Genomic DNA, 16,278 nt, shown 5'->3' with positions numbered 1-16,278 from the left:
ATTATATACCTTTAAAAGCTTATTTTATCAGAATGTGTTCTAGATTTTTTTTTTCATTTATGCATTTGGATGTTCAACAATGAAGTTCAACTCTTCATTATCTGGAAATCCACTCCAGAATCATCCTCTAATTCTGAATTTTCACTAATTGTTATCTGTTACAACTTCTACATGACTCTAAAAATTCATTTCACTTTGTCCCTACAGCTACTGCTTTAGTTCAGTATTGCATACATCTTTCTTATGTTATTTTAGTTACCTTCTTACTCGTTTCTAGTTTTCTGTTTTCTCCTCTCAATAATCAGGAAAAGCGTTCAGTAAAGCCAGTGAAAAATATTTTCTAGGTCTCCCAGAATTAAATAATATTACTATCCTATTATAATAAATGGTCTGATTATTACTTTGCCAGTAGCAGTAAAAATAAAACAAAAGTAGTTTACAGAGTATTACTAAGGAGTATAACAATTCATAGGAAAATGAAATTCGTTGCCAGATTTTTAGACATACAGGGAATAATATAATCGGACCACTTGTTAGAGTAGAAACACAGTTTTTGGCCTCTAATTAAAGACATTTTTCCACCTAACTCTCTGAGAAACAAATATCTTACCTAATAACCTTATTTGGAAAATATATACATTAGTAATAAAAATAAATTTACTGTTTAAAAAGTTTTAATTTTTACTGGAAGTTTACCCTTTTTAAATAATCCACATAATACTACTTTATATTTATATATGATTTTGCATACTTATATTTTCTTATGTGATAATCAAAATAGCCTTATTGGTACGTACATGAAATGTATTATTTTTTCTGGAAAGGGGCTGAACAAAGGGGTATACTTCTAATTCCCATTTCTATTTTATTTTTTCTTTTTATTATTATTTTTTATTTTAAGTTCCAGGATACATGTGTAGAACATGAAGGTTTGTTACATAGGTATATATGTGCCATGGTGGTTTCCCGCACCTATCAACCAAAACACGTATCCTTCTATACTTTTGATTTTTTATACATCAAGAACTCGCATTTTCTGAAATCCTAAGGAAAAATTGGATTTTGCAGTAGTAAAAACAAATTTATTACTGAGTTACCGCTTATGTATTAAAATTGTATGCTACATTGCTAGCAGAATTTTACTGAAGTCTTATCATTTTTATTAACAATATGTGATACAATTTTTAAAATTACATTTACTAGTATTTCCAAAGCTAACAAATAATTTGATTTAATATTAAATAAATATTCATTTTATGTGTAGCTGATGTTATTTTTGCAAAATCACTTGGTGTAAAGTAATTAAAAGTTGATGCCAAACCTTAAGATGGTGTCAGGATAATGTTCCTTGACTTTCTCCTTTCTTCCATAATTCCTACAGGAACATAAAAGGACTCCAACTCCATCACCATCAGACACTCAAACACTCAACTACTTTCTAGAATTCAGCTACAATTAGTGGACTCACCAGTAGTGTGGCCATCCCCACACTAGCCCTTGTGTTGCAGGACAGGCAAGATCTGGCTTCACCCAGGAAACAATTCAAGGAAAAGCTGGTGATGTTAGACACCAATCCTTTATTGAATGGTGCTACTCCTTGTGGAGCAGATGGCAGGTGGCATGGAGAACCGCCCCACCTGGGGTACGTGGGAGCCCAGAGGTCAAAAAACCCACCCTGGAAAGGAGACAGAGGTAGGGTACTGCGCAACATTTACAAATCTCCATGACCCTTGTGTTGTGTTCTGAGCATGGATTTAGGAACCAAGGTTCAAACCCCGGTGTAGCTGATCACTAGCTGGGTGACCTTGGTCTCGAACTCCTGACCTCAGGTGATCCTCCCACCTCGACTTCCCAAAGTTCTGGGATTACAGGCATAAGCCACCGTGCCTGGCCTGCTAAACAATCCTGAACATTGTTCCTGGCTCTAAAATGTCAGAGTTCCTCCAAATATATTTCTTTGACATATTTTGAAATGGTCTTGCCAAGCTGTCTTGTGGGGGAAATTTATATCTGTTGAGAAACTCCTTCCCTTTCTAAATCTTTTTCAGATCCAGAAGAGATTTAAATTTTTTTTTTTTTTTTTGAGACAGGGTATCCTTTTGTCACCTAGGCTGGAGTGCAGTATCACGATCATAGCTCACTGCAGCCTCAGCCTCCTTGGCTTGAGCGATCCTCCCGCCTCAGCCTCCAGAGTATCTGGGACCATAGGTGCATGCCACCAGGAGAGATTTAACTAAGAGTCTGACACCTTTTAAGGTCTGAAAAGAGAAATTAACCATCTATTCTCTCTGAAGCCTGCTACTAGGAGAGACCTCTTTTACATAACAAGAACCTTGGCTTCCACAACCCCCTTTAACTCAAAACCTCTTTCTACTGACTTCAAGTCTTATACAAAGCTTAACTCTTTCAACCAATTGCCAACCGGAAAATCTTTGAATCCACCTATGACCTGTAAGCTCCACACTTTGAGACATCCTGCCTTTCTGGTCAAAACCAAAGTATACCTTCCGTATATTGACTTATGTCTTTGGCTGTAACTTCTGTCCCTCTAAAAATGTATGAAACTAAGTTGTAACCTGACAATCTGACCACCGCAGGCACACTTTTTCAGGACTTCTTTGTTTTTGAGATGGGATCTCACTCTGTCACCCAGACTGGACTGCAGTGGTATGATCTTGGCTCACTGCAACCTCTGCCTCTCAGGCTCAAGCCTTTCTCCTGCTTCAGCCTTAGCTGATAAAACTGTAGTGAGAAACACAATGGACTAACCTATATATCTGACCAGAACTAAAACAAAAGCACTAACCATAGAAAAAGGGTAAACACATTTTGTCTCTCTCTACCTAACTGCCTCCTGGCAGTAATCCAGGGTCTATGTCAACAGGAAACCAAGAAGTAGGCTCTTCAAGGTATAGGAGCTGGATTTTGAAGCACTTAGTGTGCTGATCCCTCTCAAGTTAGTCCTCCCTCTTCTGTCAATTCCCTCCCAAATCAATTCACTGACCAGGCGTGGTAGCTCTTGCCTGTAATCTCAACCCTTAGGGAGGCCAAAACAGGTGGATCACCTAAAGTCAGGACTTCAAGACCAGCCTGGCCAACATGGTGAAAACCCATCTCTATAAAAAATTCAAAAACTTAGTCAGGCGTGGTGGTGGGTGCCTGTAATCCCAGCTACTCGAGAGGCTGAGGCAGGAGAATTGCTTGAACCTGAGAGGTGGAGGTTGCAGTGAACTGAGATCATTCTAGGTGGCAGAACTGTCTCAAAAAAAAAAAAAAGAAAAAAGAAAAAAAAATCAATTCACAAACTTCAACTCTGAGCAGGAAATAGGAGAAGTGTAGAAATGGCTGGTTACATTCTGAGAGAGAGTTTTCTCATTGATAAATATAAAAGCAAGAATGAGCACAGGAAACCCACTGGCATATGTGCAATGTAGGAATTTGAATTTTGAGGGTAATTTTTATTTTCTGTTTAAAAAATCAAGTCTGGAAACAAGGTAAAGTAGTGGCAAAATCTTTTTTTTTTTTTTTTTTTTTTTGAGACGGAGTCTCGCTCTGTCGCCCAGGCTGGAGTGCAGTGGCCGGATCTCAGCTCACTACAAGCTCCGCCTCCCGGGTTCACGCCATTCTCCTGCCTCAGCCTCCCGAGTAGCTGGGACTACAGGCGCCGCCACCTCGCCCGGCTAGTTTTTTTGTATTTTTTAGTAGAGACGGGGTTTCACCGTGTTAGCCAGGATGGTCTCGATCTCCTGACCTCGTGATCCGCCCGTCTCGGCCTCCCAAAGTGCTGGGATTACAGGCTTGAGCCACCGCGCCCGGCCAGTGGCAAAATCTTAAAGCAGAGTCACAATGAATTAATGTTTGCTAGAAAAATCCCAACATTAGTTATCATTTTGGCATCGTAAAAAATTTCAGAATACTCAGCAGAACACCATTTCTTTAGCCCAGAGGACTCTTGTTCTAGATCCCAATTTCTACCCTTCAGAGATATCTAACAAATGGAAAGATAGTTTTATTATCAAACTTCATTGGATAGATTATTTTATTATGTACTTATTAAAAAAATGAAGATGTGGGCCGGGCGCGGTGGCTTAAGCCTGTAATCCCAGCACTTTGGGAGGCCGAGACGGGCGGATAACGAGGTCAGGAGTTCGAGACCATCCTGGCGAACACTGTGAAACCCCGTCTCTATTAAAAAATACAAAAACTAGCCGGGCGAGGTGGCGGCGCCTGTAGTCCCAGCTACGCGGGAGGCTGAGGCAGGAGAATGGCGTAAACCCGGGAGGCGGAGCTTGCAGTGAGCTGAGATCCGGCCATTGCACTCCAGCCTGGGTGACAGAGCGAGACTCCGTCTCAAAAAGAAAAAAAAAAAAAAAAAAAAAAAAAAATGAAGATGTTTTGTCACCTATCATTTGCTTTTAAATTTATGAAAAATATGGATATAAAAAGTATGTGTAACAGGATACCAATTTTCATTTGCTCTCAAGTTTTATAAAACATAGGAATATTAAAGTTTATGGGATTTTATAAATGCTTGCATGTAAATCCATGTAATAGATATTAACAACATATTAACAGTTTTTTTCTGGATGATAAAATAATGTTTCATTATTACTTCATATATATATGAAGTAATTATTACTTCATATATATATGAAGTATTTTCCAAATTGTAATATTTACATAGTATATATAGAAAACATGAATATTTAATCTAAAAGGCACTTTGGAGAAGAACAGTCTTGCTTTCTTCTTCAGGGTTGAGAAAACAAAACAGGTGGCAGAAAGAAGAACCAAAGTCACATGCATACTATCTGCAGAGTCAGAAATAGAACCAAGGCCCATCTATCATTTTTATATTGTTTTGTACAATATACAAAATTTAAATGGCATACACAAACATGTAAAAGTAGATTTTCCTACAGTTCAATTCATTCAAATAGTAATAAGCTATCATGGATAGGATCTTAGTCAAAAGGGAGCTGACAAATCTTCTTTGTACATATTCCCATCATTAATTACACAAAAATTGTGCTGTATAAAAGTTTGCTATTCAATAGACAGTCTAGTTATCACTTGTTCAACACTGCTGAGAAAAGAACACAGGTAAAAGCTTATGTAGGAACTTTTTCCATGAACTTAAGAATGAGTTAAAAATCTTTAAGCTGGCTGGGCGCGGTGGCTCAAGCCTGTAATCCCAGCACTTTGGGAGGCCGAGACGGGTGGATCACGAGGTCAGGAGATCGAGACCATCCTGGCCTACACGTTGAAACCCCGTCTCTACTAAAAAATACAAAAAACTAGCCGGGCGACATGGCGGGCGCCTGTAGTCCCAGCTACTCGGGAGGCTGCAGGAGAATGGCGTAAACCCGGGAGGCGGAGCTTGCAGTGAGCCGAGATAGCGCCACTGCACTTCAGCCTGGGCGACAGAGCCAGACTCCGTCTCAAAAAAAAAAAAAAAAAAAAAAAATCTTTAAGCTATTTTACCTTTAAAAACCTCATTGATGTAATTTGTGATTCTTATTGGTTAGACAGAGTTTAGCAAACATAATAGTTATTGAAGTCTGCACAAAAATGTTGTTCTAATATGTGCATTTATTTTGCTTGTTTAGCATATCTACAAATACACCAGTTCTCATAACTAATCAATCAGTTTATCTATTAATAGGTTTTTAAAGGTATTTATTTATGGCTAGTTCCGTTAAGTGTTTGAAACACTGGAAATCAGATTTTCTCAAGGAATATAGGAAGGATTGCAGTTTGAATATAATCATTAATGACTGAAATCGCATAAATCACATTAATATATTTTTTCTCTTTTTAACCTGTTGAATTAAGCCTCTTTTATCACATATGCTTCTTTACCCTCCTCCTGTTAAACAAGGGAATCCTTTTATCTCTTAAATAATTACAGAATTTCAGTGCAACACTGTGTAATTTGATGTCAAGAGCAGCTGAACTCAAATCATATAATAAAAAGCAAAATATATAAATTATGCCATTTAGCAATTTATCCTTATGTCTCATTTTTTAAGTGCATAGAAAAGGTGAATCTTGTTCTTTTATAGACAAATTAGTGAAGCAGAGAAAGCCTGTGATAGAAAGCAGTGCTACTGGCACCAACCAGGTCTCCCCTGAGTCTGTGTTCACCTCACTCCAAGACACTTGTCTATTCAATTTTGTTCTCTTTGTGGTCCATCTTGAGACACTAAGATATCACTTATTCTTCGCCTCTTTTAAGTAGGTACAAAGGTAATTCAATGTCATGATGTAAGTTATGTCTCTTCTATTTTTTCTTAGATATAGTACTAAGCAGCTACAATATACATTTCCCTTTATGCTTCTTTGCACAGTCAGAATCCTTCCGACTGCAAACTGTAAGAATATTCCTCTGATTTCCAGTCTCGGAGAATATTAGAAGTAGCACTGAATACAGATAATTTTGAGTGCAGGCTCCTCATTTACACATTATAAAATAACAACAATAACAAAATCAAGACCGAAATTGATGAACTGGAACTCAGCTGGAAGCATCAATCTAGAGTTTTTATAGTCCAGAGTGGTTGCTGTTGATTTTAAATTATTTCTTTTAGCCAGTTTTCACTCCATGTTCATCGTAAGATTCTAGAAGTATACAACTATTCTACGTATTGGTATTCTTCATAGTGCTTTACAATAAAATTAGTGCTTAGTAGTATTCACTAAGTCAAGGAAAGAAAAGGAAACGAATAAAAGACAAAATGTATCAAGTTATCTCTCTGCCACAGAAGGTACCTAAATATGTAACACATTCAGATTAGTCATCATAAAACACATTTCTCACACATCACCTTAACACAATCTCATGTTAGTAAACTGAGAGTGATCTTCTTCATTTACTTTTTGTAAATGTCTAACATAATTTTACAGCTGATAAGACCAGATGAGGAAAGAATTGGAAGGAAAATAATTTAATTAGGGCAGTATATGCTCATTAATTGATACTAAAGCAATTTAAATCAGGGATGTAGTTAATAAGTTTTTATCTCTTTTTGTTTTTTTGTTTTGTTTTGTTTTTCGAGAAGAGGTCTCACTATGTTGCCCAAGCTGGACTCGAATTCCTGGGCTCGAGAAATCTTCCTGCCTTAGCCTCCCGAGGAGCTGGGACTACCGGTGCACACAACTGCACCCAGCTCAGGGCCGTAGTTGATAAGACACATGAGAGATCTGAGGGTAATTTTTAAAAAGCAGAGAAAATTAATTGAAAGGCAATTGGAGCAATTAAATATTGCCTCTTTTTTTTTTTTTTAAATCACTTTTTGGGGCTATTAACATGCTTAAAAAGCACAAGTTCTTCATAAAATGACAAAACTAAACATAGCCTCCAAAAATGACAGGAAATCAAGAAGTAGGGCAAAAGATGTATTGTTCAACATTTCAGCATTTTGCTAGAATAAAACAAATATAGTTAAAATTATGGCAATAATAAAAAGGAATGAGATCATGTCCTTTGCAGGGACATGGATGAAGCTGGAAGCCATCATCCTCAGCAAACTAACACAGGAACAGAAAACCAAACACTGCATGTTCTCACTCATAAGTGGGAGCTGAACATTGAGAACACATGGACACACAGAGGATAACAACACACACCAGGGCCTGTTGAGGGGTGGGAGGGGAAGGCAGAGAACTTAGAGGGCAGGTCAACAGGTGCAGCAAACCACCACCAGTATACCCATGTAACAAACCTGAACCTTCTGCACATGTATCCCATTTCTTTTCTTATTTTTTTAAGAAGAAATAAAGAATTTAAAAAATATATGGCAATATAAGCACGAGGTTTAACATTGCTAGCCATTGGGAAATGAAAATTAAAACTATAACAACATTCTACTATGTGCCTATATGAATTGCTGAAGTAAATATGACTAACAATGTCAAGTGCCGGAGAGGATGTCTGCACAAACTAGATCTCTCATATACTGCTGGTGATACTGTACAGCCTCACTCAAAAAGTTTGTCATTTTTAAATAAAGTTAAACATGAATTTACCATAGATACAACAATCACACTCCAAGGTATTTATCCTACAAAAATTAAAACTTATGTTCACACACAAAAACCTATAGAGAGATGTTCATAGCACCTTTGTTTGTAATAGTTCCAACCAAAAATGATCCAAATGTTCTTCTAGAGGTGAAGGAATAAGTATCATGTGGTACAGCTCCACAGTGGAATACCACTCAGCAGTACAAAGGAATATACCACTGATGTACGCAAAAATGTGAATGGATCTCACGGGCCTTATGCTGAATGGAAAAAAAAAAAAGCCAGTTTCAAAACGTTTTTTAACTAAAACTATACTTATTCAACACTTGAAGCAACAAAATACAGTGAAAAAGAACAGATCAGAGGTTGCCAGAAGTTAGGGTTTGGGGAGGGTATATATATAATAAAGTTCCAAAGAGCTATATACCTAAAAGGGTGCATGTGAATCTGAATGGTTACATTTAAGAGTATTGAACTAATAAAAATTTCCTGGTTTTAATAATTTACTATGGCTTTGTAAAATGTTATCATTAGGAAAAGCAGAATGAGTAGTACTGAGGAACTTTATATTAATTTTGCAATGTTTGAGAAATCTTAAATATTTCCAAATAAAAAGATTAAGTACAATAAAATAGGAGACTCTCTTTCTTCTATCCATCATCTAACGTAGAAGAAAATCACTACACATTTTTTTTTAAAAAGTTTTCCTCATTACTTTTGATTTATTTTCCAATTTGTTACTGTTTTTACATATACCTCATGAAACAAACATGGGATGCTTTCAGTACTCCTCATACTATATAGAAGGCTCATTTTCCTACTTACTACAGCAGTGAACAGTCTTTCTGGGAAGACATGACACACGAACAAAAAAAGATGAGCAAAAAGTAAATTTGTCAAATATCCATCTTCAATTTCTTGCACAACTAATACTTTATTTGTAGGTTAATCTGTGACTACATTATTTTAAAAGAACTGACAGGAGGGGATAGATAATATCAGAAATAATAAAGTCATTTTTGATGAAAATGCTAGAATTCTATCACCAAAATAAATGAAATATTATGAGACAATTCTCTACTGGGTCTCATACTTTCACACCTTTATAAAGCAAAGGCATTGGCAACTTGTGTTTTGTACTATCTTTTCAAGGATTGTTGTATAGCAAATAGCTTGGGAGGACAGAGATAATTTCTCCCTTTAGGTCAGAAGGCAGATTTATTGTCTAACCAGAAAAATAAAGATAATGCTTCCCTTTAGGGCCAAGTTGTGCTTGTTGCTAACTGTGGCATTAGGAGATGGGTGATTTCCTAAACTCAGGATGCTCAGCTATGACACGAGCTCACTATGTGCACAGCACCCATGTCTGCCCTACATTATCCCTTGGGATATAAGGCAGCAGGGGGAAGCGATTTGCGTATATAAGTTCTTGCTGCGCGCCGTGTGCTGCGATGAAAGAAATCATTTGTCTCTGACCTAAGAGACCACAAAACCCTGACAACTTAACTTGGCCTAAAAATAGGATGAAATCTCAGATGAAAGGGGTGTGAAGATTATATGGAATTATATAGACTTAATTTGAAATTTCAAGATTCCTTTCTCTTCCTAGGCATATTATATCTCTCCCTTATAACAGAGACCTCAGGCCAGTCTAATCCCCAGATTGCAACTGGTTCAGAATGAGGATGAGAGGATTAAAATTTAAAATGTTATGAAATATTTTACAGATATGCTTTTGTCTCTCTTCTATCTGACTCTTTCAGACAAAAGGTCTGGATAGGTCATTGGGGAGCATGAATAAAGTTATAGCTGCCCCAGATTTTGTGGAGGTGGAAGGAAAGCAAAAATCCAGAATCTGAAGGAGGGGTAACATTACCCTGGGAGGTATGGGTAAGAAAGAGGTATTCATGATCTTTTGCCTTTTAGAACAGTCACTGGAGTCTTCCTCCAGAATGCAAACACCCGGGTGCTGCTGTTTATCTTTTCAATGATGTCTGAAAACAAGGGAACCAATGCGAGCCTGCAGCTCATACTGCCTGCTGTACTGTGAGTCATAAAGTACTTTATCTTTGACCCAAGTGTATCATATCTGCTGCCAATATCTAGGAAACTCTGGCAGGTGAGGAAGTTAGCTTGCAAATAGGGTAAGAACTCAAAGTATTCACAGTGTTTGATATAAACACAAAGTAACTAAAGAGAGTTCAGTTTAATTATATTCTGGCTTGACTGGAAATTGAAAATATAGGAACAATCATATTGGCGTCTAGATGTTTTATAAACAGTGCTTTCATAGATAGTTTATCACAGAAGTTCACAAAATATATTAACAATGTATATCATATCGCTGTGTGCATCCTATTGGCACTTAATTCTTGTGGAATCTGTGGTGGACAGTTAAATATGGGCTTGGATTTTCCAGATACTGACAGCATCTCAACTTGAGCAAACTAAATCTTGTTCATCAGATATGCAGAAGAAACCAAAACATTAATGAACCAAGGGACTTTTCAACCAACAGAGGAAAGAAGTTTGTCATTGTCAATCCACAGATAGATCATTCTGACAAACATCATTTATGCTCAGAAAGTTCCAGGGAGAATCCAGCCTAAGTTCAGTACAGTTGCCTCAGTAATACACCCTACTTTTCCTTCTTCCTTTACTCCTCTTCATCCCTTATTCCTGCTTTCTGCGATTACCAAACAAATAGACTACCTAAACACAAGTAGTTGTCTCAAGCTCTTCTTTTGGAAACTACACAATTTAAAACAAAGGAAACAGCTCGTTCACAACAAATATGCTTAGGGTGTATATTTATAAACTTTTTTTCTGTCAAACAATTTCATATATTTCCAAGAACTAAATAAAAAGTTTACACCATAAGATATAATTTGAGTTAAATTTTGAAAAATGAATTAAACAACTGACAATAACATCATTTTACAGTACAAGATGATTCTACTGGCTGATGATCATTTAGACATAAGATAACTTGGGTATTTACACTGGATTGCCTGAGGAAGATGCCTGGAAAAAGTCAGGATTACAGTCCTCGGTCTGGTACTGATATGGTTTGGCTGTGTCCTCACCCAAATCTCATCTTTAATTGTAGCTCCCATAATTCCCACGTGTTGTGGGAAGGACTTGGTTGGAGATAACAGAATCGTGGGGGCGGTTCCCCCACACTGTTCTTGTGGTAGTGAATAAACCTCATGAGATCTGATTTTATAAAAGGTTTCACCTTTTATTTGACTCACGTTCTCTCATCTGCTGCCATGTAAGATGTGCATTCGGCCATAATTGTGAGGCCTCCCCAGCCATGTAGAACTATGAGTCAACTAAGCCTCTTTTTCTTTATAAATCACCCAGTCTCAGGTATGTCTTTGTCTGCAGCATAAAAATGAACGAGTACAGGTATCAATCCAAAATGTATGTCCCGCATGAGTAAACTATACTTCAGAGCTATTTAATGTTAAGTATTCGGACATATTCTTTAAGACCTTCAAAATTTGACATCATCTTACTGTTTCTGTGGGTAAACTACATTAGACCTAATAAACAAAATAAGACCTTGAAAAGCATTAACCTACATGGTACTAATAAAATATTGAATTCAATTCTGGTTGTTATATAAATTGGATGACATAGAGCTTAAGTAAGGGTAAGATAATTATTGCTCTGCAAAGAAGCAGAGGTGGAGATGAAAGTTAGAGAGAAGCAACTCAAAATCTTTCAAAGAAATTAGTGATCCTATAATGAATAATCTATTGAAAAGCCACAAGAACTAAGTGTTCTGTGGATTTTTTTTTTCTTAATTAGTGTCAGGTAGAGGGATACAACTTAATCATTATTTGACTCTATGGTAATAAAAAGTTGACTAATAGTGATAAAGGAATTTCCAAATTTTCATCAATGTCCATCAATGGTCACGCTAAATAACCTAAACTGATGAATAAAAAAACTAGCAAACATATGCATAACATTCCTTAAATAACAAAGCACTTTCATATGTTACTGTCTTTAATTCTTACGGCTTCATAAGGAGAATAAATGAATAGATAAAATTGTTTCTATTTTACAAACACTGCTTTTGAATGTTAGAAGTGATTTTTGTTACAGTTTCATAAAACAACTATCAGGGAACCAAATTAGAACTCAACCCAAAGTACTCTAACACAAATTCCATTCTTTTTCTCTGTAGTCATTATAATGATGTCTGTTTTGGGGTGATATTTCTATCTGTGATAGTAACAAACAGATCCTGCTGAAATCCAGATTTGGGGAAGGAGTTTTAAATCCACCATAGTTCCATTGGACAGAAAATAAACTCTAAAATTTAGAAGATACAGAGTCACTCTAAGAAGGGATAAGGCAATCAGAAATATAGTAGCAGCTGGTCCAGAATACCTCTGCTGATTGAAAATTTATTCTATAATGTTTTCCTACCTAACTACTCAAGCTACTAACCCTTATTGTTTAATTTATGTTTCACCAACTATCTCAACGGCGCAGGTTTTTAATCATCTTATTCCTCCCTCTAGCTTGCCAAACTGCCTTTGATTTTTCCGTTTTTCTCAAGAATTCACCTTCTCAATAAAGCCAAAATAGGCAATGAAATATCATCATTGATAGATAGCTCTCATTTAAAAAAAAAAAGTTGTTAGGCAGAGAGACTGTGAGATGGACATAAACACCTAGATTAAAAGTAGCCAAAGAGCTCTAGTTGCCAGTATGTTTCAAAAATAATCACAAAATTGGGGAGTTGAAAGAAACTTTAGAAATCATCAGCCAAGAATTAACCAAAGTTACTCAAACACAGAACTGAAAGCCAAATTGTTTGACATAGGTCCAGGCCCTTCCCAATATACTAGGTTGCACTTCTAGTTTACCAACTATCTTATTTTTGTTTCTCTATTTATTGGATATATTTGTTAACTCTTTAGAAGTGAAATATTAATAGCATTAATTAAATAACCATATGTATTATAAATACAATAAGAAAGGTTACCAATCCCTATGGAATATCAGGATTGCAAGCTATATTAGCTAATAATTTTATATCATTTATTAGATTTATATTGTCTCTTAAAAGCTCATGATATCAATAATTTACAAGCGAATTATTCACTTATTATTCTACTCATTTAGGAAATGCATCATCATCCTCATCCTTACCATCATCCTCAACCATATAATATGAAATTGTGTTATTAATCAGTTAAAGTATAATTGAACCATTAAGGAAACCAGAATAAGAATAGCATATGGGAAAACAAGCAATTAAAAGTTTTGTGTACTTTTTAGTATATGAATACTTATAAATACATTCATATTCAATTAAAAAAATAAAATTATTTTAGTTGGAAATCCTGGTTAACTCAATGCTAGCTATAACAAGGTTGCAATATTTTCTTAAATGTGAAATGTGCTATTGTAGCTATTAGAATGTTTCCAGTTCAAGTCTTAAGCCATAGCTATTTCCAATAAAGTAAATCCCTTCTACATCTTTTACGTTCATAAGATCCATATAATGATATTCCTTCCATTTTCATAGGTACTACCCTAGGACAAGCAACCACTACCCATCCTACACTATTGAAAGAGGCTCCCCACTGATCTTCCCATTTCCATTCCTACTTTTGCTTCCTTACCCCACTTACACTATATTTTACCATAACATCCCTTTCTATCTTTCTAGACTGTAAATCTACCTGAATCGCTCCTCTGTTTAAGCCAGCGATACCAATATTCTTTCAGCTTCTCAGATATGCCCTCTCTTTCCTTAAGGTGACAGACTTGGCCCCTCTCCAAGCTTCTCCTGCTCCTTATCTACATTCTCACTTTCCTTCCCGTCGTTTTACTGTCTTTTTCCTTTAGATAACATCTTAAATGTCATCTTCTCAGTGAGGCTTTTTCTGACTAACATCTTGTCTGTCGCTCTTTTTTTACATTTTAATATTTACAGGAGCATAATAGGTATATATATTTAACGGGGTACATGAGATATTTTGGTACAGGCATATAATGCATAACAATCATATCAGGGTAAATGGGGTATCATCACTTCGAGCATTTATCATTTGTTTATGTTACAAACATTCCATTTATACTTTTAGTTATTTTAAAATATACAATAAGTCATTGTTGACTGTAATCACCCTGGTGTGCTATCAAATACTAGATCCTATGCATTCCATTAAACTATATTTTTATACCCATTAACCATCCCCACTTCCCCTTCCCCACTCTGTCATTCTTGACAATAACATATTGTTATACTCACAGAGCACTGCCATCATTTGTATGTGCAGCTGTATTCATGTATGAAAATATTTACTGGTTGCATCAGAGTAAAGGATAAATAGCATTCTTGTAATAATTTATATAAGATGTCTCAATTAAACTCTTTTAACAACTGGAAAACAATTTTAGAAAAATGTTTTGTTTTTCTGAAATACATTTTTTCTAACAGTGCAGAGTATTAGCAAATCCAAATATTATAACATAATATTCATAGAGTATGAAACCTCTATACTTCAGAAACATTAATTCTGTAGGTACACACTGAAATCTAGTTGAAACACGTTAATTTAGGAAACTGGTTGCTACTTCTTTTTTACTTTTTATTTTCTAACAGTTGATTAACTTTTAAACTTTTAAATAATTACAGTCTTAAACACAAGTTACAATATTACAAAAAGCTCCCATGAACCTCTCATTCAAAATCCTCATTGGTTATCATTTTACCACTCTTTACCACACTTGTTTTATCATTGCACGCTCAAATACACATAAAATGCAATTAAAAATATTTAATGTATGGAATGCTTCACAAATGTCATCCTTATGCAGGACCCAGAGGAATCTTCTTTGTATCATTCCAATTTTAGTATATGTGTGGTTGAAGTGGCAATCAACATTTTTAATTTTATGTGAATATAGTTTCCATTATATTTTCCAGTAATCATGTCTACACAGATTAACTCAAAGAGGAATTGAGAAGACATTCAATAATTACACATAATAAATAATAACAAGTTCTTCATTTCTTCTTTCTGGGAGTGGTATTAAATTATTAATTAATACTTATTAATATAAGATAGTCATCAACTAACCTAACAGGTACTAGCTATATATGACCAATATATAATCATATAAGTGATATATATATCATAAAGGTGATTTACAGGTGATTATAATATATATGATACAATCATCTAGGTGTTAATTCATCTTTACTTTTAAAAAGTCTATGTCAGAAATTTCTGTCATAGTTTATTCATTGTCTCATATTAGAGAACTAAAATTAATAGTACTTATAATACAATTATAATTATTTTAGAAGCTTTAATGCATTTGATTTTTTCCAGTAACTGTTGATGAAACTATTAGGCAGTGAGAAAACTGTGGTTTTCAGTGATTAATATATATTTACTATTTAGTCAATAAGTGGCTATGCTGGGATTCAAATCTATGTCTGCTGGATTTGCAGTACATGCTTATAACTTTGACACAACTGCTCTGTACTAGATGATTCTCAATTAATAGAAATAAAAAGAAGATGTACCTATTAAAATGGAAAGTATAATAGTTTTCAGACAACAAACAAGTTGCTAAAAGAGAAGCAATGGGAGTCAGGGTATATTAAGAAAATGAAAACAGAAATCTCAAATGCAAAATGACAAAGAATATTTCAGCACATTTTATCTATAAAGTCAAGTGATATAGCATATTTTCATCTGAGTGGTCTAGTCTATGTTTCAGCAATTGCCACTAAAAATAAATGTCTGATTCAGCATCCTATTTTACCAGAAGTTATCTGACAGCCTGTATCTATTGTAAATGACATGCATTAAAACAAGATTGTTCTTCATCTGCTGGAAAGTGAAGCCATGGTGTCTATTTTAACTAGGTTTTGGGAGAAAATGAGTCTGTTACTTACAACAGTGAAGTGCCACTGTACAAGACAGTAAACTATTAAATAATCACACTCAGTCACTACTGAAATTTAAAATCCTGAACCACAAACTTGGAACATTTTGCAATCCAGTGTGTCAAAAGAGAAAAGACCATGAAAGAAAAATAATTACAATAACTAACAGTAATAATAATTTCAAGGATGTTTTGCTCCAAAATAGCAACTTACATTTGTATATTTTTATTTTAGTTAAATTGCTCATTTCCAGAAGTCTATAATTCTAATCAGGACCACTAGAGAGAGGTTTTCTGGGTAAAAAAATTTACCTCATTTACTTG

At 35.3% G+C, this 16,278-nt stretch overlaps 1 protein-coding gene and 1 non-coding gene across 2 annotated transcripts in view; both read right to left on the bottom strand.

Annotated features, from left to right (window-relative positions):
- Nucleotides 1–16,278, bottom strand: part of LOC117095052 (low-density lipoprotein receptor-related protein 1B) — a 1,687,268-nt gene that overhangs the window by 652,860 nt on the left and 1,018,130 nt on the right. The gene's annotated exons all lie outside the window — the stretch shown is intronic.
- On the bottom strand, nucleotides 14,827–14,937 carry LOC117095477. The gene has a single exon (XR_004442016.1). It is a non-coding gene; the product is annotated as a U6 spliceosomal RNA (small nuclear RNA).

Source organism: Trachypithecus francoisi, unplaced genomic scaffold, assembly GCF_009764315.1.
Source record: "Trachypithecus francoisi isolate TF-2019V2 unplaced genomic scaffold, Tfra_2.0 Lachesis_group13, whole genome shotgun sequence".
NCBI classification, from domain to species: Eukaryota; Metazoa; Chordata; class Mammalia; order Primates; family Cercopithecidae; genus Trachypithecus; species Trachypithecus francoisi.
This window is presented reverse-complemented; position numbering and strand designations above follow the sequence as displayed.